Raw genomic sequence first — 22,857 nt, 5'->3', positions numbered from 1 at the left:
AGGTAGAGATTATTGAACAAAAGGAAGTAGTGGTTGGAGCCTTAAGATATGTTGAGTACATAGAGGAAGCACAAATTGAAGAGCCTTCTTCCATGGAGTTCGAAATTGATGTTGAGGAGGAGAGTGCACAACCTCCAAGTCACAATGTGATTGAAGAATTGGAAGAAGTGTTCCAATCAATAGGCCCTCATATTTATGAAGACTCCGCATCAACATATGATCCTCTTAAATTTGAAGAATCCTTCCCCACTATGCTCGGAAGTGATGATGAGGTAGATTTCACTCAACCTCCTATGTATGATTTGAGTGATGGGGAAGAGCTAGAGGATATTGGTGAAGAAGAATATGAACTTGAGGAAGCTTGGCAAGAGGTAGAGCATGAAGTATCTTGCCAAGTGGTGGAAGCCTTCCAAAGAGGATGGACGGGAGTGGAACGTGTTTTGTCAAGACCGTTGGGAACTCCTCCACCTAGGTTGTCATCTAATCCTTCATTTGAGTAGGTAAAACTTCTAACTCTTAGCTTTATTATCCCACTTGAATATGGTTTGATTGAGATGGATGGCCAACTTAGGGCACTTTGTGGAGTTAAGCATAAGAGGAGGATGTTCAGTGGTTGGCGTTGTAAGTCTAGGCTCATTATGGTTGAAGCTTCAAGGAGTAAAGGTTGGACTAGTGCTCAATTGGATGGGTCTAGGAGGATAGTTTGGTGCTTCCATGAGAATTCATCTCTCTTGCCACCCAGAGGAAATCACCATGATCAACTCAAGGACGGGTGTGAAAACAAGGTGTGGGATCCCAGATCACACAAGAAAAATCAACTTTGGGAGCCCACAGTTTGTGAAGAACTCCATCAAAGCTTGGAGTTATTAACCTTGACTGATGAAGCACAATAGAAGTCCAAGTATTGGTGGATGTTCAAGAATGGATTCAAGCACAAGCCACCTTGATGAGGAGCTCCCCATAAGTCCAACTTAAGGACAATAAACAAAAGTGCTAGGTGGGAGACACCCCACCATAGTAACATCTTTTCATTTTTCCCTTTTTTACATATTGGTAAAATAAGTTTAATTTCATGTTTTGTTTGATTAGTTGAGTTTAATTGGGAGTCTAGTAGGTTAAATAAGGTTTTATGATGTTTTGGTAGCTGTTTCGAGGTTTGAAATGCTTGGTTTGGTGCAAAAGCATAGAAAAATTTTGAAAAAAAAAAAATAGAGCACCATCCACGTGCACGCGTGCTTCACGCGTACGTGTGAATCAAGCAATTTCGGCCATCCACGCGCACGCGTCATGTACGCGTACGCGTGGATTGAAATTTTCCACTTCCCATACATTCACCCGAGAGTTGTGCCTGAAGTGTGCCAACTTTGTGCCCCAGGGCATGCGCACGCATACCTTGCGCGTACGCGTCGACTCTCTGCTTTGCCATGCATGCGTATGCGTCAGCTGCGCGTACGCATCGCTTCCATTTCACCATTCCACGCGCATGCGCCAATGACGCGCACGCGTGGGCCGTTCTGCATCAACCACCTTCTTTTCTTCTCTTCTTTCCATTTCTTTCCTTCTTCTCTCTTCTCTTCTTTTCTTTCCACCCTTCAAACATCATCCAACACTACCAAATATCATGTAACACCATTTCTTTTAGTTAGTTTAATTTTTGTTTAACTTTTGTTTTCCATTATAAGTGTTGGATTACTAATCTTGTTTACTATTTACTGCTGCTGCTTATTGATAGGATGTTAGTTTAACATCATTGTCTTTAATTGTACTTGTTGGATTTCTTTGTTGGGGTTGTATTTGGTTACTTGGTTTGGAATTTTTCATGCTTAACACTTTTGAATACCAAGTACTTGTTACATTGCCTTCATGCATCTTACCTCTTTGAATTACATGTTTTGGCCACCATGCATTCATCACCCACTGCTAGGCAATTGTATATTATCATTGCATTTTTTTTAGGTGATGCTTGTTTATGGTTTACCCTTATTCACATCACTTATTTCATGCATTGAGATTGTAGAATTGTGAAATTGGATCAAAGCTTACCTAGCGACATATTTTTGAGCTTTCTAAACTTTGTGGACCATGCTTGCTATGTGATTGATTTTTATATCCTTTTTCCTAAGTTCCATAGAATCCATGTGTTCCACCCCTATGTCACTTAGGTGTTGCAACAACTTCAATATGTATCATTGATTGTTGTGTGAGTTTCATATACCATTTTATTCACTAAGTCTACCTACACATTAATCAATGTCCATGCATTATCCAATTTCACAATTGCTTAATTTTTTCTTGAATGCTTTTATGCTTCTTCACTACTCGTTGGGTTGTTTTAGCCTACAAGTCTTTTAAAGAATATCAAGCACACTAGAATGAGTGAAGTGCATGTTTTCTTTTGTATAATTGTGACATGATTTTTAAATACTAGGGTGTGAGTTCTAAACCGCATGCAAGTTAGGACCCACACACTTATTTTTCATTATTGTCACACCAATTTACTCACTCAATTCTAGTGATTTACCTCATTCCAACAATCCATGCTTCCTTGCTTGTGCATTTACTTGTCTTATTATCTCTTGTTTTCTATGTTCAGGATGAATTATCATAAGCAAAAACGGAAGTGGGAGAAGAACTCGCAGCATCGGTTGACCTACCAACTGAAGGTAGCAACTGGGAAAGTCGCTGTACCCCCTTGTTCATATTTGGATGCACCGAGGATGGTGCAAACTTTTAAGTGTGGGGAGGTCGTCCGACCGCTCGGCATTTTTGGGTGACAAGTTTCTAATCCCATCACTTTTGCATTTCATTTTTAGGTCTTTTAGGATTTTTGGTTGCATTGCTTATGTATATATTAAGCTTAGTCAAAATCATGATATTTTCCAAGAATTTTATCTATAGGGCACCCCAATTGAAAAAAAAATTTAGAACTTGCTTGAATTATATACTTTATGGAACATGATTTTTGAGCTAAGAACACAAGCATGTGAGATTTGAGCCTAATTGTGTGGTTACACCATATATAACCACTTATTTTCATTTTTGTGTGCATCATTCTCTTCCTATGATTGTAATCTTTGATTTGTTTGATTCTTTATGTCCATTATTTTGTGTATACATGCATTTATATGATCGAGGCCATTGTTCAAATAGCTCACTTAGCCAAATAGCCTACCTTTTATCTTCCATTTCTAACCAATCTTGAGCCTATGCTTAACCCACTTATTCTTAATTGAAGCACATTACAAGCCTAAGTGAAAAATAATAAATATCCCTTAAATTGGATCTTTGATTAGCTTAGGCTAGTGAGAGTGTTTATCATTTTATTTTGGGAGAGTTGGGAGCATTGGGTAGAGATAAAAGTGTGTTTTGTATTTATGTTGAGAATCTTGGGAATTGGGTACATACTCATGTATTAATCATGTGTAAACCATATGCATTGATGTTCTTGTATATATATTTTAGTGTAAAAAAAAAGAAAAAAAAAGAAAAAAAATGAAAATAAATAATAGAAATAGAAAAAGAAAGACAAAGAATTGCAATAAAAAGGGGATAAAATGTCCCAAAGCAAGGTTCAATAAAAGTCAATGCATATGGGTGGTGATCAAAAAGAGAATGCATGAGTGTGCGAAAAAGTAAAGAATGGGTAGTTAGGTTTGTTTAGAATTGTATAGGTTGTCATAGGTTAGGTGGAAATTTTGAGTTAATCAAAGATTCAAATTTCAAGCTCACTTGACCATATGCATCCTACCTTGACCCTAGCCCCATTACAACCTATGGGAAGTCCTCATGATATTTGTATGCATGCATGAAATAATTGTTGATTGTTAGATGAAAAACAAATCTTGGAAAACATGATTAGGGGAGAATTGAGTGAATCAACCCCATACACTTGAGTGACTAGAGCGGATATACATCCGGTGAGGGTTCAATTGCTCAATTACATGTTTCCACCCATGATCATCTCTTTTCTTGCAACACTACAAGAAAAACACCCATTCAGGTACACTTAAAAAGTGTAGCCAAAAGTAAAAAAAATGATGCCTTAGGCTACGGCTACGCTTTCTGGGCTACGGCTACGCTTTTTGGGGTGATTCCTATTCGGCCGTTGCCTATTCTCAAAGGCTAGAGCTACGCTTTTGGCATTTGGGAATAGGGTGCGTTTTTCAAGTGATGCTGTCCAGGACCAAAGGCTACGCTTTTCAGCTTCTATTTTTGCCAGAATAGGCTACGCGTTTCAATGCTACTGCATCACCTGTGACGCGTAGCCACATTGTATACCATGGCTATTTTTTATAAGTGTAGCCTTAGGTCCCTCTTTTTTTTTGTATACTATAGCTACTGTATATAAGTGTAGCCTTAGGTCTCATTTTTTTTGTATATATATATATATATATCTAATAATTATTAATACAACATAATAGTTAATAATATGATTACATGTATAATAATTCTGCATTTTTATTTAAATGAGTTGAATATTATAAAATAAATATAATTATACTAAATAATTTCTTTAAATAATAAAAATGATCTCTAACCAAAATATATTTATAATAATGATCCAAAAGTACCAGAATGAAACAAATAAAAAATCTACTAGAAAGCAAGCTGACTCTGACAGTAACATTGTATCAAACACCTTGAAGGTGAGCAGAACTTGAAACACACCAAACACTCAATTACTAAGTTCCTTATATATATACATCTACTACTAAAAATTAGATTCTACATCTACTTCTAAAAATTAGATATAGTATACAAAATTAGATTCTACATCTACTACTAAACCACAACCAGCAGAGTACTCATGGAATTTTTGATACCTCTGCAACCAACTACAACAGCACCTATAGCATGTGAGCTTTGTTAGCGTCAGCTTCCTCTTTCAATTTTTCAATTTCCTCTTTTGCTGCTTGTAGTTCACCAACAACCTGTGCCAGTTAAGTGGGGGGAATGTTATGCACAAATACAACACAATTTTTGGACCAGATGCTATCAACAGATGGCCCTGAAGAGAGGCCAAGGCAGATATAGCTCCTTTTAATTCCTTTGAGTACACCTCTAAAACCTGTGAAAATGAACATTTAATAACTGTCCAAAAAAAGCATCACTCAAGGTTTAGCCAAGGGACAACAAATTCAGCCAAAACTTGAGAAAGCAACCCCAAAGATGCCAGAGTTTGAGGATTATCGGTATTTTTTTCCTAAAGAGAACAGCAGGATACGTCCTCTAGCAGCCACGTCTTCTCCTTGCACATAAGCAGTGCCAACAGCCAAAAGTGTTTCATTTTCTTTGGAGGATGTATTCTACACAAAAAGAAAAATCACAAAATGGAATTAGTGAGGCCAAGCAGCTAAAAACATGATCTATTCTATTATCATATTCAGTACTCAGAAGGAAAATACAATTACCAGCAGTGTAATCATTCTCACTGTAAGGGCATTTTCAGAAGTTTGCATATGAATTGTTGCCTTTGTTTGCCAAGGGCCACCAGACTTATCTGGCTCCATAATACAAACCTCAAATTCATCAACAGAATAAAAATGGTTTTGTTCATCAGGATTTAGATTCTGGCTCTCACTCTGATGGTTGGAATCTTGTTCAACTAGAGAAATAACTTGATTAAGTGGTTTAGGAACCTGGTTTTATATCAATAAACAGTTTTGATTAATTTCTGAAAAAATTAGCAAACTGATTAATATTTTATAATATATGAACTGAACAAGCTACAACACAACTTACTAAATAGGACACAATCTAGTAAAAATGAACCTGCGCATGACTAGTTAATATGGTCTGAATTTCTGATTCTTAACACAAATGTTGGAAATAACAATAAATATACTGTGGTTTTTTTTCTTTTAATGCATCAATCATAAAAAATTTCAACCACAAGGAATACTCATAATCATATTTAAGGCGTAATAAATAAAGAAATAAAAAAAGAAAAGAATACATCTATCTTACAGGAACTGAGACAATAAGTGGATATAGATTCTTCTCCGCAAAGTATGTTACTTGATGTGGGGTGGCCTTCAGTGGAATCTAAGGATGACAACAGATTAGAAAGTTTAAGAAATAAGGGATTGTATACATGAGACAATAATTAGTGATGATGTCTTGGCATAATTAGAAATTAACCATATATCTTGGCAGCTTCCACGATGATTCTGGGCAGCTCCAGTGATGGTGGAAGACCTTCAACAACAGCCAAACAGAAATATTGGTTCCCGCAGCAGTAATGACAGTTACAGTAGCACAAGGAATTCGGACTCAACGAACTCAAGGGCAGAAACAGCTCAGGGCAGTGGACGTTGAATATGATTACGACGGCAACAGGGCAGTAGCGACTCACCCCCGCTAGTGGCTCTAATCACAGCAACTCCAAATCGACGGCAGCAGCGGCTTGAATGGCAGCGGCGACAGAAGCTCAGTGACAGTCGTGGCTCCAGCGACAAGCCCTTGTAGCGATGGTGACAGATCGACGACTCAGGGTGAGGGAAGCTCGATGGCGCACAGCGACACGAGCACGACAGTGGCTCCTCGCAGCTTCGTGGGTGGTGACGGCGACGAGCCTGGCTTCGATGGCAGCGATCATGGGTAGCTCCTCTCGAATCTGTCTGTCTCTCTCTCATGTGCGACACGACGGTGGCATTCGACGGCAGGGAGGAAAACTTTCCACAGCTCTGAAGGTGGCAATAGCTGCAGCGGCGCTGCAGTGGTGACGGCTGGGCAGGCCTTTCCTCTCCTCTCTTCTTCTCCCGATCCCTCTTCTCTCTACAGTGGCTGCTTTTGTTTGTTACGTTGAAGGAGGGTGAGGTTGCGGCTGTTAGGGTTAGGAATTTTGGGAATTAGAGTTTTCTGAGTTAATTTGGGAATTTTGGAATTTAGGGTTAGAAATTAGGGATGTTACAGTGAGTAGTGATGGCGCAGAGTCTTCTCTGATTTGTGGGTGATGAGTGGTGATGGCGCAGAGTCTTCTCTGGGTTGGGGGTGGCGCGAAGAAGGGAAAAACTAAGGTGGGGTTTTATGTTTTCATTTTATTTGGCTAAGTGTTTGTATGTGGATCATTTGCTGAAAATTGAAAAAAATTTTACTAAGTATTGGACATTTGACTTGAGATACATTAGATAACACTTTTAAAGCGCACCCGAAACCTGATAAATAGGTTACTCTTTAAAAGTGTATTCTTTGGTGTAAAAAGTGAACCCATAGCTTCTAAGATAAGGCTACGCTTTATAAGTGATATTTATAATACCTAAGGCTACACTTTTCAAGTGATGCCACAAATGTGTTTTCTATTCTCCTACAAAAAGGAAACACGGAGAAAAGCATAGCCTATTCTAGGAATAAGCTACACTTTTCAAATGTAGCCTAAAAAATATGGCTGGATGGGTATTTTTCTTGTAGTGCAAGTTTGTAAAATCTTTTTAATAATTCAATTCAATTGTGGGTTTGATTTGACTGCTATGGCTTTAGCCCTTGTACTTAAATATGTTTTCTTGGAAGTTGACGTGTTTTGACCAAGTGGATGCATTCATATAGATAGATTGCATATAGATAGATTGCATTTAGTTAGTTTGCATTGAATAAATGTTGATACCCCTTTGCTTATTTCTTGATTTTAGCATGAGGACATGCTTAGTTTACGTGTGGGGAGATTTGATAAACCCCAATTTTGTGGTTTATCTTGTGCTTAATTTGGGGAATTTTATCACCTTTTCCTACATTTATTCAATGAAATAGCATGGTTTTGCAATTCTCCCTTGATTTGTGCTTAAATGTGAAAACATGCTTTTTAGGCCTTAAAATAGCTAAATTCAATTCACTTTAATTCCATTCGATGCCTTGATGTATTTGTTTAGTGATTTCAGGTTCATAAGTTAAGTATTGGATGGAAGAAGTGAGGAGAAAAGCCTGCAAAGTGGGAGAACTCATGAAGAAATGAAGGAACCGCAAAGCTGTCAAGCCTGACCTCTTTGCACTCAATCGACCATAACTTGAGCTACAGAGGTTCAAATGAGGCGGTTCTAGTTGCGTTGGAAAGATAACATCCGGGGCTTCAAAATGATATAAAATTTGCCATATGTTGCTTCGAGTATATGGGCACACACGCGCCATGTACGCGTGCGCGCCGATGCTGCTCGTGGCCCACTAAAGTGAAATCGCCCCCAGCGATTTCTGAAGCACTTTGGGCCCAATCCAACTCATTTCTAATGCTATTTCATGCAGAATTCAAGCAGGGGCAAAGGAGGGGGGGAGGGAGCAATTGTTTTGAAGTTTTTGCATCATGTAGCTTAGTTTCTAGAGAGAGAAACTCCCTTTTTTCTCTAGAATTAGGGTTCGTAGAATTAATTGCATCATAGATCCATGTTTAATTCCTTGCTTTCTGATGAGCGGATAATTTATACGCTTTTTGGCATTGTTTTTAGTATGTTTTTAGTAGAATCTAGTTACTTTTGGGGATGTTTTCATTAGTTTTTATGTTAAATTCACATTTCTGGACTTTACTATGAGTTTGTGTATTTTTCTGTGATTTCAGGTATTTTCTGGCTGAAATTGAGGGACTTGAGCAAAAATCAGATTCAGAGGTTGAAGAAGGACTGCTGATGCTGTTGGATTCTGACCTCCCTGCACTCAAAATGGATTTTCTGGAGCTACAAAACTCGAAATGGCGCGATTCCAATTGCGTTGGAAAATAGACATCCAGGGCTTTCCAGAAATGTATAATAGTCCATACTTTGCCCAAGTTTAGATGACGCAAACTGGCGTTCAACGCCAGCTCTCTGTCCAAATCTGGCGTCTAGCGCCAGAAACAAGCTGCAAAGTGGAGTTCAACGCCCAAACTGGCACAAAAGCTGGCGTTCAACTCCAGGAATGACCTCTACACGTGTAACATTCAAGCTCAGCCCAAGCACACACCAAGTGGGCCCCGAAAGTGGATTTATGCATCAATTACTTACTCCTGTAAACCCTAGTGACTAGTTTATTATAAATAGAACTTTTTATCATTGTATTCAGAGACTTGCTTACTCCGGTTCCCCTCTGGGGCCGAGACCAATGAACTCCATTATCACTTATGTATTTTCAACGGTAGAGTTTCTACACTCCATAGATTAAGGTGTGGAGCTCTGCTGTTCCTCAAAGATTAATGCAAAGTACTACTATTTTCTATTCAACTCATCTTATTTCACTTCTAAGATATTCATTCGCACTTCAACCTGAATGTGATGAATGTGACAATCATCATCATTCCCTATGAACGCGTGCCTGACAACCACTTCCGTTCTACATTAGAATGAATGAGTATCTCTTAGATCTCTTAATCAGAATCTTCGTGGTGTAAGCTAGAATGATGGCGGCATTCAAGAGAATCCAGAAAGTCTAAACCTTGTCTGTGGTATTCCGAGTAGGATTCAATGATTGAATGACTGTGACGAGCTTCAAACTCGCGATTGCTGGGCGTAGTGACAGACGCAAAAGGATAGTAAATCCTATTCCAGCATGATCGAGAACCGACAGATGAATAGATGTGCCGTGACAGAGTGCATTGACCATATTCACTGAGAGGATAGGATGTAACCATTGATGCTAATGGTGAAAATTCGAACGCTAATGAGCAAGCAAGGAGGACGCTTGGCTCATACACTGCACCCACTGCTGACTTCTATGGGCGCAGTATAACTGTACCTGCCATTGGTGAACAATAATTTTGAGCTGAAGCCGCAATTGATCACTCTGGTACAGTAGAACTGGCAGTTTCATGGACTCCCGCAGGGAGATCCAAACCTATTCATCTCTAACTTCCTGCAGATCTATAACACTGTGAAGACGAATAGAGTGAATCTTGAGGTCTACAAGCTCATGCTCTTCCCATTTACTGTGAGGGACAGAGCAAAACAGTGGCTTGATTCTCTGCCCAAGGAGAGCTTGGACACATGGGACAAGGTGGTCACTGGATTTCTGACCTAATTTTTTCCACCTCAGAAACTAACTAAGCTTAGGGTGGATGTGCAGACCTTCAGATAGAAAGATGGAGAATCCCTCTATGAGGCTTGGGAGAGATACAAGCTGATGATCAGGAGGTGTCCTCCTGACATGTTTTTTGAATGGACAAGGCTACAAATCTTTTATGATGGCCTCTCTGAGATGGCCAAGATGTCACTGGCTAACTCTGCAGGTGGTTCCTTGCACATGAAAAAGATGCCTGAAGAGGCAAATAAGCTTATTGAGATAGTTGCCAACAACTAGTATCTGTACACCTCTAATAGGAACCCTATAAACACTGGGACTACTCAGAAGAAAGGAGTCATGGAGGTGGACACACTAGATGCCATCTTGGCTCAGAACAAGATCATGTCCCAGCAAATTTGCATGATCTCTTAACATTTAACAGGGATGCAAGTCTCAGCTGTCAACACTCAAGATGCATCCTATGACATGACTGGGAGCTACAACCAAGGGGATGCTTGTGGCTATGCTCAACCCACCATTGAGCAAGTTAATTACATGGGCAACTCCTCTAGAAATCCCAAAAATGATCCATATTTGAATACTTTTAATCAGGGAAGGAGGAATTACCCTAACTTTGGTTGGAGAGAGCAGCCACAAAAGCCCCAACTGAGCTTCAATAACAACCAGGGTGGATCCAATATGAATAGGTTTAACAACTAACAATTTCAGCCTTCTCAGCAATAACAAGGACACTCTCAAAGCCAAGACACTCCTGACTTAGCCACAATAGTTGCTAAAGTTTTGAAGACCACTCACAGCTTTATGCAAGAGATAAGAGCTTCAATTCGGAACTTGAAAGTACAACTGGGTCAGTTGAGCAAGAGGATACCTGAGAGACCTCCTAACACTCTTCCAAGTAACACAGAGAAAAATCCAAGAGAAGAGTGTAAAGCCCTTTCCATGGCTAAGGAAACCAAGCCTAAGGAGGTGCATGAGACCAAGAGGAGCCTGAAGTACCACACCCTCAGAAGCTTCAAGAGGAGACCAACGATGAGCAGTTGACTCAATTCTTGAAAATCTTTAAAAAGTTGCACCACAATATTCTTTTTGTTGAGGTGTTAAAGAAGATGCCTCCCTATATGGCCTTTGGTGCGCAGAATTTAACTTCGCACAACTGAACCAGCAAGTGCACTGGGTCATCCAAGTAATACCTGAGGTGAATCAGAGTCGATCCCATGAGGATTGTTGGCTTGAATCAAGCTATGGACACCACGTAAATCTTTGTCAGGCGGATAGAAAAGATGTTTGGTTGTTTAAGCGCATAAACATAAAATAAATATAACGTTACTCAGTAATTGTGGATTCAATGATAAGAAGATGGTTAAGGCTTCGGAGGTGCTTTATTCTACTGGATCAATCCCTTCTTACTGTCTACTCCAACTGTGAATGATTTCTTCTATAGTAGGTTATATGTGATCAATGCCGGTTGAGAGGCCGCTAATCTTCCTCTAGGCTGAACATCGGGTTTAGTGCGCATCCAGTCTAAATGATGGTGAAGCTCCTGCAGTTCTTCCCCTAAATGATCCTAATCAAAATGTCACAGACAAGGCCGAATCTTTCGGATCAGAGAATACTCTGCCTTGGTTCTAGCCTCTACCACAAAGACTTTAGTCTCCCAATACCTCGGCTGAACTGATGTCTCGAGAAGTCCCCAACGATGTCATGGATTAGCTGTCTAAGAGATGTATAATCAAGCTAGTGGTTCATTGATATCCGAAGAAAGACACTCGCTGAACCCATGTAGAATAGAGATAACTTGTGACGGCTCAACTCATTCATAAGTTTGAAGAACAAAGATACATCTTAGGAGAGAATCAACCAGGGTTGTACGTTTTGGAGTAAGGATCATAGGTCTGCCTGGGTGAGTTTGCAATGTAGTTGGCTTGTTCTTGCTCCTCCTCTGCTTCAGCATTCACTCCCTCTTGGATTGCTGATGAGGTGGTGATTGTTGCCACTTGGTTCCTCTCCATCTTCTTGGTGAGGTCAGCCAGCTGCTTGGTAATAAGCTTGTTTTGGGCCAGCAGTGTATCCACATTGTTTAGCTCCATCACTCCTCTAGTGTTGCCTCTTTCAGAAGCATAGAAGTAGTCATTCTCCGCTACAGTCTCAATGACATCTATGGCTTCTTCAATGGTCTTCTTCTTGTTCAGAGATCCCCCAGATGAATGGTCTACTGCCTTCTTTGATTCATAAGAGAGGCCTTCATAGAAAATGTGTAGTTGCACCCATTCATTGAACATATCTGGTGGACACCTTCTTGTCAGGTCCTTAAACCTCTCCCATGCTTCATATAGAGTTTCACCATCCTGCTGCCTGAATGTTTGCACCTCAGCTCTCAGCCTGTTGATCCGTTGAGGAGGATAGAATCTTGCCAAGAATTTGTTCACCACATCTTCCCAGGTTGCTAAACTCTCCTTTGCGAAGGATTCCAGCCATTTAGATGCCTTGTCCTTAAGTGAGAAAGGGAACAGAAGTAGTCTATAGGTGTCAGGATGAACACCATTAGACTTCACAGTATCACATATCCTCAGGAAGATAGTTAGATGTTGATTTGGGTCTTCTTGGACACTTCCTCCAAATGAACAATTATTCTGAACAAGGGTGATGAGCTGTGGCTTTAGTTCAAAGTTGTTGGCATGTATGGTTGGCCTTTGGATGCTGCTTCCACAGTTTCCTGGGTTTGGATTGATGTAAGAACCCAGAACCCTTCTCTCTTGTCCAGCCTGATGTGCTGGACCTTCTCTGCCATGGTTGTGAGCCTCTTCTTCATGATGGTTCTCCATGTTTTCATCCATGTCTGGTTCAAAGTACTCCTCCTCTTCCTCAGCACCAACTACTCTCTTTCCTCTTGCTTCCCTCCTTAATCCAAGGAAGGTCCTCTCAGGTTCAGAATCAAAGGAAGTTCAAGCCCCGCTTCTTCTCCCTGTCATACAACCAACAAGGCACAAGCAAGGAAACAGATGCAGAAAGTACTCTTGTTAAAATTGCTGTTAGTGTGAGTGATGCAATATATCAAACAGTTAGTGGGTTAGTGAACTGACTGGTAAATAACTAAGAAAAAAGAGTAGGGAGGAAGGGAGGAAAATAACTAAAACTGAAAGTAATCAACTCAAACAGAAATTTAAATCAAACAAAAGAAAAATGCTCAATCTAGTTATCCTCCAATTTAGTCATTGTTGATACAAAATCAATCCCCGGCAACGGCGCCATAAACTTGATAGAAGGGAAACTTGTCTCTCAATAATTTTCCTTCGGCAAGTATACCGAATTGTCGTCAAGTAAAAACTCACAATTGAGTGAGGTCTAATCCCACAGGGATTGATTGGTCAAGAAACTTTAATTAGATGAATGTTCTAGTTGAGGAAAGCAGAATTTGGTTTGAGAGTTGCAGGAAATTAAATGGCGGGAAAGTAAATAGCAGAAAATGTAAATGCTAGAAGTAAAGAGCTGAAAGTAAATGACGGAAAGTAAATTGCAGAATTGTAAATGGGAATGGGGAAGATGCTCATAAAAGTAAATTGCAGAAATTAAAGAGAATGGGAAAGATCAGAAATGGGGATTCATTGGGCTTAGGAGATGTTGCATTCTCCGGATCAAGTTCATTTTCATCTCTTCCTGAATCAATGCATTCATTGATCTCCTTGGCAATCTTAAGTGATCGAATTCCAATTCCTTGGTAATTCAATCTCTCAAATCTTGATCAATAGCCAATTCCTTGGTCAATTGCTCATGAGAAGAGATGAAGTATGGTCACTGATTATACCACATGCATTCCCAAATCAAGTGTTGGTAGGATTATAGTCACCATACCCAACCAAACCCAATTTGGTCCAACATGAGAAAGCATTTCTAGCATGATCTCTTCATTCCTCTTCCAAGGTTTAGAAGAGATCCAAGTATGAATAGCTTCTTTTCCAAGATAACTACCCAATTGGATGAAGATTGAAAGCTTTCTAGTAAAATCAAGAGAAAAGATAGAAGAAGAGTAATGGAAATTAGTATTGATCCATCAAATTACAATAGAGCTCCCTAACCCAATGAAAGGGGTTTAGTTGTTCATAGCTCTTGAAATGGAAAACAAAGATGGAGAATACATCATGAAAACTAGAACTAGAAGTGCAGAGTAAATTATACAGAGAGTAGTTCTCAATTTCCAATCCCCCAAAAGGCTCCTTTTTTCCTGATTCAAAACTACTCTTATATATACTACTCTTCTGATCTTCTAGTTGATTCTTCAAGTCTTGGATATGGGCCTTTGGATCTTGAGTTTGAAGCAGTTATCTTCTGCAGTGGGCTTAGCTTTACTTGCAGAGAGAAAGTATGAAGTAGGAAGGGTCTTTAGCTCAGGACGTTAGTGGCGTTAACGTTAAGTGAGAGTGTGGGTTCAAGAACGTTAGTGACAATCATCTTTTTCACTAACATTCCTCTCCCAAGGATGATCCACGTTAACTTCAACGTTAGTGGCACCAACGTGACTACTAACGTTGCCTCTTGGTCCTTCGCACACGTTATTGGGACTCACCTTTTCCAATAACGTTGTGAGTCCTCCCTCCCTACGTTAGAGTTCACGTTAACTTAGTTAACGTGGCTCTTAACGTAGGCTTGCCAATTCTTCGAGAACGTTAGTGACACTTATCTTTGTCACTAACGTTCCAAGGTGCCCCTACTTTCCACGTTAGAGTGCACGTTAACTAAGTTAACGTGGCTTCTAACGTGGTAATGATAGCAATCTCCAACGTTAGTGACAAAGGTGAGTGTCACTAACGTTGGCCTATCATCTCCTTTATCCATGTTAGCTTCCACGTTAACTAAGTTAACGTGGGAGCTAACGTTGCTCATAGTGACTTGTGGTGGTACATCCCAACGTTAGTGACAAAGGTAAGTGTCACTAACGTTGGTGATCACTTGCTTTCTCCACGTTGGCTTCCACGTTAACTAAGTTAACGTGGCAACTAACGTGGCTCATTGTAGCTTGGCCAACGTTAGTGACAAAGGTGAGTGTCGCTAACGTTGGCTTCTCTTTTGCTTTCCAACGTTAGAGTCCACATTAACTGAGTTAATGTGGCTCTTAACGTTGCCACTTATGAGCTTGGTCCAACGTTAGTGACAAAGGTGAGTGTCACTAACGTTGGCCTTATTTATTTCTTCCACGTTAGAGTTCACGTTAACTTAGTTAACGTGACTCTTAACGTGGGCTATGATGGCTTTCGAGGACGTTATTATCGATTACTTTTCTCATTAACGTTGCAAGCTAGCTCCCATTCCACGTTGGTGGTCACGTTAGTTAGACTAACGTGGCTGCTAACGTGGCTCTTTCTTGCTTCCTTTGTCCTGAAATCAAGCAATAAAGTGCATCAAAGTTCTAATCCACATCATGAGACATGCATCATCCAATTTGTCATCTAATTCATGCAAAATTCGCATGAAATCATGTAAAGTGCTCAATGTATGCTTAAATCAAGATGTAAGTGAAATTCTACCCAAAACTTGCTTATTTCCTAAGAAAATGCATGAAACTACCCTAAAACAGTAAAGAAAAGGTCAGTGAAATTGGCCAAAATGCCCTGGCATCACAACACCAAACTTAAAGCTTGCTTGTCCCTAAACAAGTACTGGAACAAGAGAATGATGAATGAAATGCTAAGAGAAATGAGTCATTATTGTGGAAGTCATGTCCTTGGTTTTATGATGGTTTCAGATATAGCAACTTAGGTTCATTCCTTCACTGGCTTTCAGACCTTTATCATGTCCTGAAATACTCACTTAATTGCACCCTATGAGACTCTTATTCATTGATCCTTTTATTGTTTTCTGGGCTTATTTGTGTTCTTAGGCTAAGTGCTCTGTGAGGGGCGACTCTTTAAGATAAGCTTTCAGCCAGAACTCCCGAACCAGTTGGTTCAAGGTGCTAGGTGTTAAGACACCCCTAAAGACTTACTCCCTCAAGTCTCTTTCCCCCATACATACACACCACAGGCACATGGTTTGTTTATTTTCTTTCTTGAGACCTTGGTATCCAGCACCTCTTTGGGTTACTAAATGTTCTGTAGCAAGGTTGCTCTTGATAGTGGACTTTCAGCTGATAATCCCGGGTTAGTTAACCCAAGTTACCAAGTGATGAAGCACTCCTACGAACTTATTCATCCAAGTAGATCCTTGGTACAGGAGCACCACAGACACATCTCTCAAGTTTCAAACCCTTGGTGCCTAGCCTCATTCTTTATTAACTTTTCTTTCTTTTTCAACTCTTATTGTTCTTTTCCCCTTTTTCTTATTAGGATCTTGTTATTTAGCTAGTCTCATGGGGTGTGTTTTAAGCATATGATTCAGGACAGATAGTTGTCTTCCCACCCTTGTTGGTGAATCAACTTAGCTAACTTATGACCACATCACACACTAAGGAACTTACTCCACAATATGAACTCCACTCTGGTCTTTGATAACAAACATTCTCTTTTTATTTGATTCAAAAGGAGACAAGCAACACAATAAGCAGGATGGAATTGAAAACAGGCAACTTGACTAGTAATCATAGACCTAGGCAATGAAAGACCTAAAGACAGAATTGAAAATTTCTAAACTACCATGGAACATGTTCTATTTCATACATGATTTTTCTTATTTAAAGCTTGAAAAAGATGGAACAGATAGGAAACTCGACCACCTTTTACTCATGGGATTGCCCATGCTCTCCCTCTGGCTCGTCCTCGTTGTGTCTACTTGTTGCGCTTAAGCTCACACCTCCTTTGCTTTTTCCAATCAACTTCTTCCAGAAGCCAGCATCTTCCATCTTCTTCTTTAATGTTTCCTTCTGCTGTTTCACTTTCCTTTCTTCTTGTTCTACAAAATCTTTTTGGACCTCATCATATGTAGGGATAGCATAGTGTAGATTATGTATATGACTAGACATGTAGTTCAACTTGGCTTGAGTGTTTATGTTGAACTCCTCCCTATGTAGTTGCCGTCCTTTATTAAGTACACTGAACTCATTGAATGCCTTCGTCTGAGCTAGCTGGCGTTGGTTGAGTTCTTGAAGGCGCTTATCTTGACGCTCTTGCCTTTCAGACACTTGATTGATGGCTTGAGTGAGTTGGGAATAATGTTCCATTTGCTGTTTCTGCCACTCCCCTTGTTGATTCATCCAATTAGAAAGGAGCTCTTCTTGACGATCCATCCTTTGAGCTTGAACATGCAGTTGTTGTTCTTGTCCCTCCATATAACTCCTTGCTAGTTCCTCAATGGCTCCATGAATGTGATTCAGGTTTATGTTGGTTGGGTCATAAAATTCTCTTTGTTGGTGTTCTTCCTGATGAGACTCTTCTTGGTGAGCTCCTCCTTTTGGTTTTGACTTTCCTATGTGAGGTCTTCTTTGTTGTTGGGCTGGTGTCACATGAGTTAGACGTTGAAACGTAATTAGCCTCCCAAGATTTAACCAATCTGGGTTGCTATCCTCGAAGACAACCTTGGCCTTCGTGCACAGTCTGAGGATGGTGCTGGGGTACTAAAGCCTGACACCCAAATCAATCTTCTCAGTTATAAGTTCGTGCACATTGATATCTCCACCTTGTACTAAGCAATGTACCATAGTAGCTCGAGTGACGTTGACCTCGGAATTATTTGCTGCTAGGAGGATAGATCTCCTCACGAGTTCAAACCATCCCTTGGCTTCAGGGCTGAGGTCTCCTCTCTTGATGAACCTGGGCCTCTTATCCGCATACCTTTCCCAGTCAGCTCCTATAACACATATGTCATTCACAATTTGTTCGAGTTCATCATCATCAGGGCTCCTACTTACTCTTGCTTGATAACCGAGCTCATCAAAATGTGGTGATTTCAACTGAAGAGTCCTTGTTATAACATTGGGGCTGAAATCCACCTCTTTCCCTCTTACGTAACTTTTGAAGGTGGGGGCCTTGGTTTTGTCTTCTCTGACCACGTTTGCATAGAACTCTTTGATGAGGTTTGCATTTATCTTCCCCTCCGGGTTCGTAAGCCTTTGCCAACCCCTTTGTTCAATCTTCTCTCGAATCTGTGGGCACTCATCCTCGTCAATTTGGAACGTTAACTCAGGCAGTATCTTCTTGAGCTTTATCCGTTCAAATTCGAGTTCATGGAATGCAGTTTTGAATCTCTTCTCATTGAAAGGAATGCTCTCCACTGGTTCCTTCCTCTTTTGCCTCTTGGAGCTTGATGATGCCATGAGTTTGAGTTGATGTGTGAGGAGGGTGGAAGGTACGGATAGATGAGGAATTCAGTTGGTTAGGACAAGGTGTGATGAAGGGGAAGAGTGTTTGGTTTCGAGAATGAGAAGTGTGGGGAGTGAAATTGGAATGTTAAGGGTGTACTTAGTGCGAATCACTTATATAGGGAAGTGGTGTGTGGATGAAAGGTGTGGAATGATGGGGTTGGTGTATGATGAACAGATGGGGTTCTGCAGGGGATGAGCACAAGGATCATCATCTTTATGAGGGAGATTGGTTCGGTCTTCAAGAGTCTCATTCTTTTAATGTTGCATGGCATATTTCCCAATGCATTTCCCCTTGAGACACGTGTGTATTCTCCCTTCATGAAGTGGCCGAACCCTTCTCATTTAATTGTCCACTCAATCCACTTCAATACCCCTTTCTTCTCTCCTACAAAATAAAAGAATTGTGATTAAAAAAAAATATGTGTGGAAAGTGGCGGCAAAATTAAAAGAATAACTACTTTTTAAAGTTTTTGTTTTAACTAACTAAGTGCCATTCAATAGAGCAAACCAACTGACTAACTCAACATCCAGGTGTGCAACATTGGCAACACCAAACTTAGTTTGGTGTCGTGTGGTGTAAAAGATTTGTTCAAGGCCCCTAAGAGTGACATGATATGGGTTACGTTGATGTTCTCTTAGTGTGCCTTGAACACCAAACTTGTTCTTCACTATATGTTGCACACAAGGATTCATTCAAGTCCATGTCAAGTTGATTTGAAATCCCTGAACCTTGCATTATTAACTACTTTTAAAAGCATGTAAAACATGGGTTACCTCCCATGAAGCACTTCTTTAGCGTCACTAGCTTGACATTTGCCTTTGTCATAGCGGTTGGTAATGCTTCAGATCTTCCCCTCTTGCAGTAGACCTATATCCATTGGCTTCATCAAGGTTCTCTACATGTTCTAGAGAGAGAACTCTGTTGATGGTAAAGACCTTAGGTAGCTGAGATGGGATGGTGGGGAAATCGGGGGGAATAGCTGGGAAGTAAGCTGAGATTGCTTTATCCCCTGGAGAGAAGTCCTCTGTAGGGATCTTCTTGTTCCTCCACCTCCTTGGTGCCTTCTTCTTTGTCCCTTTTGATGTTGCCTTGCTCTTTGTGACTTCCTCTTCTAAGGGAATTTTGTTGCTGGTCTCATATGACTCTGGTGGTTTAGGTTCCTCCTTATTTTTCTTGAGCTGTGACAGCTGCTGATTGCCTTGTTCTTCAACCAAGTGGTTTCCCAGAGGTGTTGGTTGTGCTTCAGTGCTTGCCTCCTCCCTCAGTATCTCATTATGATCTGTTTCTTGTGAGAGTTTGAAGACATTGAAGCTGAGTTGTTCATCATGGATCCTCAAAATTAGCTCCCCTCGCTCCACATCTATAAGTACTCTGGCTGTAGCTAAGAACGGTCTTCCCAATATGATTGGGTGAGTGTGACTTTCTTCCATGTCCAAGATGACAAAGTCTGTGGGAAGGAAGTATTTTCCCACCTTCACCAGCACATTTTCAACCACTCCTACTGCTTATTTTTGAGTTTTGTCAACCAGCCTGATAACTACATCTGTGGGTATTATCTCATTGATCTGCAACCTTTTCATAAGGGATAAAGGCATTAAGTTGATGCTTGCTCCCAAATCACAGAATGCTTTATCAAACATTGTTTCTCCTATGGCACAGGGGATGTGAAAACTCCTTGGGTCCTTCCTTTTCATAGGCAACTCTGGTTGAATGAGAGCACTGCACTCCTTATTCATCACTATTGTTTGTCCTTCCTTGAGTGAGCTTTTCCTGGTCAGCAGCTCCTTCATATACTTAATATATGAGGGCATTTGTTGGAGGGCCTTGATGAATGGTATGTTTACATGGAGGGATGCAAACAGGTCAAGAAACCTTGAGTATATTCTCTTCTCTATAGCACCATTGAGTAATTGGGGAAACGGTGCATAGAGTTTTAGCAGCTCCTTCTGTGTCAGCTCTTTTTGTGAAATTTTGGGTTCTTGGTGATCCTTTTCCTGTTTCTCTGCTGATGTCTCTCCAAGTTGTTCTAATGGCTTGTTTTGCTTTTCCTCAGTCTCCTTATTACTTATAGTAACCATCTTGCAGTCTTCCCATCTGACTTTCTTTGCTTTACCTCTCGGATTTTTCTCTGTGTCACTTGGGAAGCTATTAGTAGGTCTGGAAATATTTTCAGATAAGTATCCCACTTGAAATTCCAGCCTCTTGATGGTGTCCCCCTAGTTCTTGATACTAGCTCGCACCTCCTCTTTGAACACCTTATTATCTTGAATCTCTTTGCATATGCCTTCAAGCAGAATCTCAATTTTGGAGAGTCTTTCTTCAGATGATGGTGAGTTGAGAGTGAATGGGTGAGTTGGGTCATTTTGGTTTTGGTATGGATGTGGAGAGGTGTTGTTAGGGTGGTGCTGATATGATCTCTGTGTGGAATGTTGGTGAGCTGCATGGTTGTTGGGGTTGTGACGTCTCTGATCTTGGCTTTGATCTTGTTGATTTCCCCACCCAAAGTTTGGGTGATTCTTCCAACCAGGGTTGTACATTTTGGAGTAAGGATCATGGGTCTGCCTGGGTGATTTTCCAATGTAGTTGGCTTGTTCTTGCTCCTCCTCTGCTTCAGCATTCACTCCCTCTTGGGTTGCTGATGAGGTGGTGATTGCTGCCACTTGGTGAGGTCAACCAGCTGCTTGGTAATAAGCTTGTTTTGGGCTAGCAGTGTATCCATATTGTTTAGCTCCATCACTCCTCTAGTGTTGCCTCTTTCAGAAGCATAGAAGTAGTCATTCTCCACTATAGTCTCAATGACATCTATGGCTTCTTCAATGGTCTTCTTCTTGTTCAGAGATCCCCCAGATGAATGGTCTACTGCCTTCTTTGATTCATAAGAGAGGCCTTCATAGAAAATGTGTAGTTGCACCCATTCATTGAACATATCTGGTGGACACCTTCTTGTCAGGTCCTTAAACCTCTCCCATGCTTCATATAGAGTCTCACCATCCTGCTGCCTGAATGTTTGCACCTCAGTTCTCAGCCTGTTGATCCGTTGAGGAGGATAGAATCTTGCCAAGAATTTGTTCACCACATCTTCCCAGGTTACTAAACTCTCCTTTGGGAAGGATTCCAGCCATTTAGATGCCTTGTCCTTAAGTAAGAAAGGGAACAGAAGTAGTCTATAGGTGTCAGGATGAACACCATTAGACTTTAAAATATCACATATCCTCAGGAAGGTGGTTAGATGTTGATTTGGGTCTTCTTGGACACTTCCTCCGAATGAACAATTGTTCTGAACAAGGGTGATGAGTTGTGGCTTTAGTTCAAAGTTGTTGGCATGTATGGTTGGCCTTTGGATGCTGCTTCCATAGTTTCCTGGGTTTGGGTTGATGTAAGAACCCAGAACTCTTCTCTCTTATCCAGCCTGATGCGCTAGACCTTCTCTGCCATGGTTGTGAGCCTCTTCTTCATGATGATTCTCCATGTTTTCATCCATGTCTGGTTCAAAGTACTCCTCCTCTTCCTTAGCACCAACTACTCTCTTTCCTCTTGCTTCCCTCCTTAATCTAAGGAAGGTCCTCTCAGGTTCAGAATCAAAGGAAGTTGAAGCCCTGCTTCTTCTCCCTGTCATACAACCAACAAGGCACAAGCAAGGAAATAGATGCAGAAAGTACTCTTGTTAAAATTGCTGTTAGTGTGAGTGATGCAATATATCAAACAGTTAGTGGGTTAGTGAACTAACTGGTAAATAACTAAGAAAAAGGAGTAGGGGGGAAGGGAGGAAAATAACTAAAACTAAAAGTAATCAACTCAAACAGAAATTTAAATCAAACAAAAGAAAAATGCTCAATCTAGTTATCCTCCAATTAAGTCATTGTTGATACGAAATCAATCCCCGGCAACGGTGCCATAAACTTGATAGCACGGAAACTTGTCTCTCAACAATTTTCCTTCGGCAAGTATACCGAATTGTCGTCAAGTAAAAACTCACAATAGAGTGAGGTCGAATCCCACATGGATTGATTGGTCAAGCAACTTTAATTAGAGGAATGTTCTAGTTGAGCGAAGCAGAATTTGGTTTGAGAGTTGCAGGAAATTAAATGGCGGGAAAGTAAATAGCAGAAAATGTAAATGCTGGAAGTAAAGAGTTGAAAGTAAATAACGGAAAGTAAATTGCAGAATTGTAAATGGGAATGGGGAAGATGCTCATGAAAGTAAATTGTAGAAATTAAAGAGAATGGGTAAGATCAGAAATGGGGATTCATTGGGCTTAGGAGATGTTGCATTCTCCGTATCAAGTTCATTTTCATCTCTTCCTTAATCAATGCATTCATTGATCTCCTTGGCAATCTTAAGTGATCGAATTCCAGTTCCTTGGTAATTCAATCTCTCAAATCTTGATCAATAGCCAATTCCTTGGTCAATTGCTCATGAGAAGAGATGAAGTATGGTCACTGATTATACCACATGCATTCCCAAATCAAGTGTTGGTAGGATTATAGTCACCATACCCAACCAAACCCAATTTGGTCCAACATGAGAAAGCATTTATAGCATGATCTCTTCATTCCTCTTCCAAGGTTCAGAAGAGATCCAAGTATGAATAGCT

General features: G+C 40.5%; 2 non-coding genes across 2 annotated transcripts; both read left to right on the top strand.

Moving 5' to 3' along the window:
• The first annotated feature begins 12,249 nt into the window (after positions 1 to 12,249).
• Positions 12,250 to 12,356, top strand: LOC112781147 (small nucleolar RNA R71). Its single transcript, XR_003191941.1, has one exon. It is a non-coding gene; the product is annotated as a small nucleolar RNA R71 (small nucleolar RNA).
• An 8,828-nt stretch (positions 12,357 to 21,184) lies between these two features.
• LOC112781124 (small nucleolar RNA R71) lies at positions 21,185 to 21,291 on the top strand. The gene has a single exon (XR_003191918.1). It is a non-coding gene; the product is annotated as a small nucleolar RNA R71 (small nucleolar RNA).
• Positions 21,292 to 22,857: the final 1,566 nt, after the last annotated feature.

The sequence above is a fragment of the Arachis hypogaea genome, chromosome 19 (genome assembly GCF_003086295.3).
Source record: "Arachis hypogaea cultivar Tifrunner chromosome 19, arahy.Tifrunner.gnm2.J5K5, whole genome shotgun sequence".
NCBI classification, from domain to species: Eukaryota; Viridiplantae; Streptophyta; class Magnoliopsida; order Fabales; family Fabaceae; genus Arachis; species Arachis hypogaea.
Note: the sequence above shows the minus strand (reverse complement) of the source record. Positions and strands in the feature narration are given on the sequence as shown.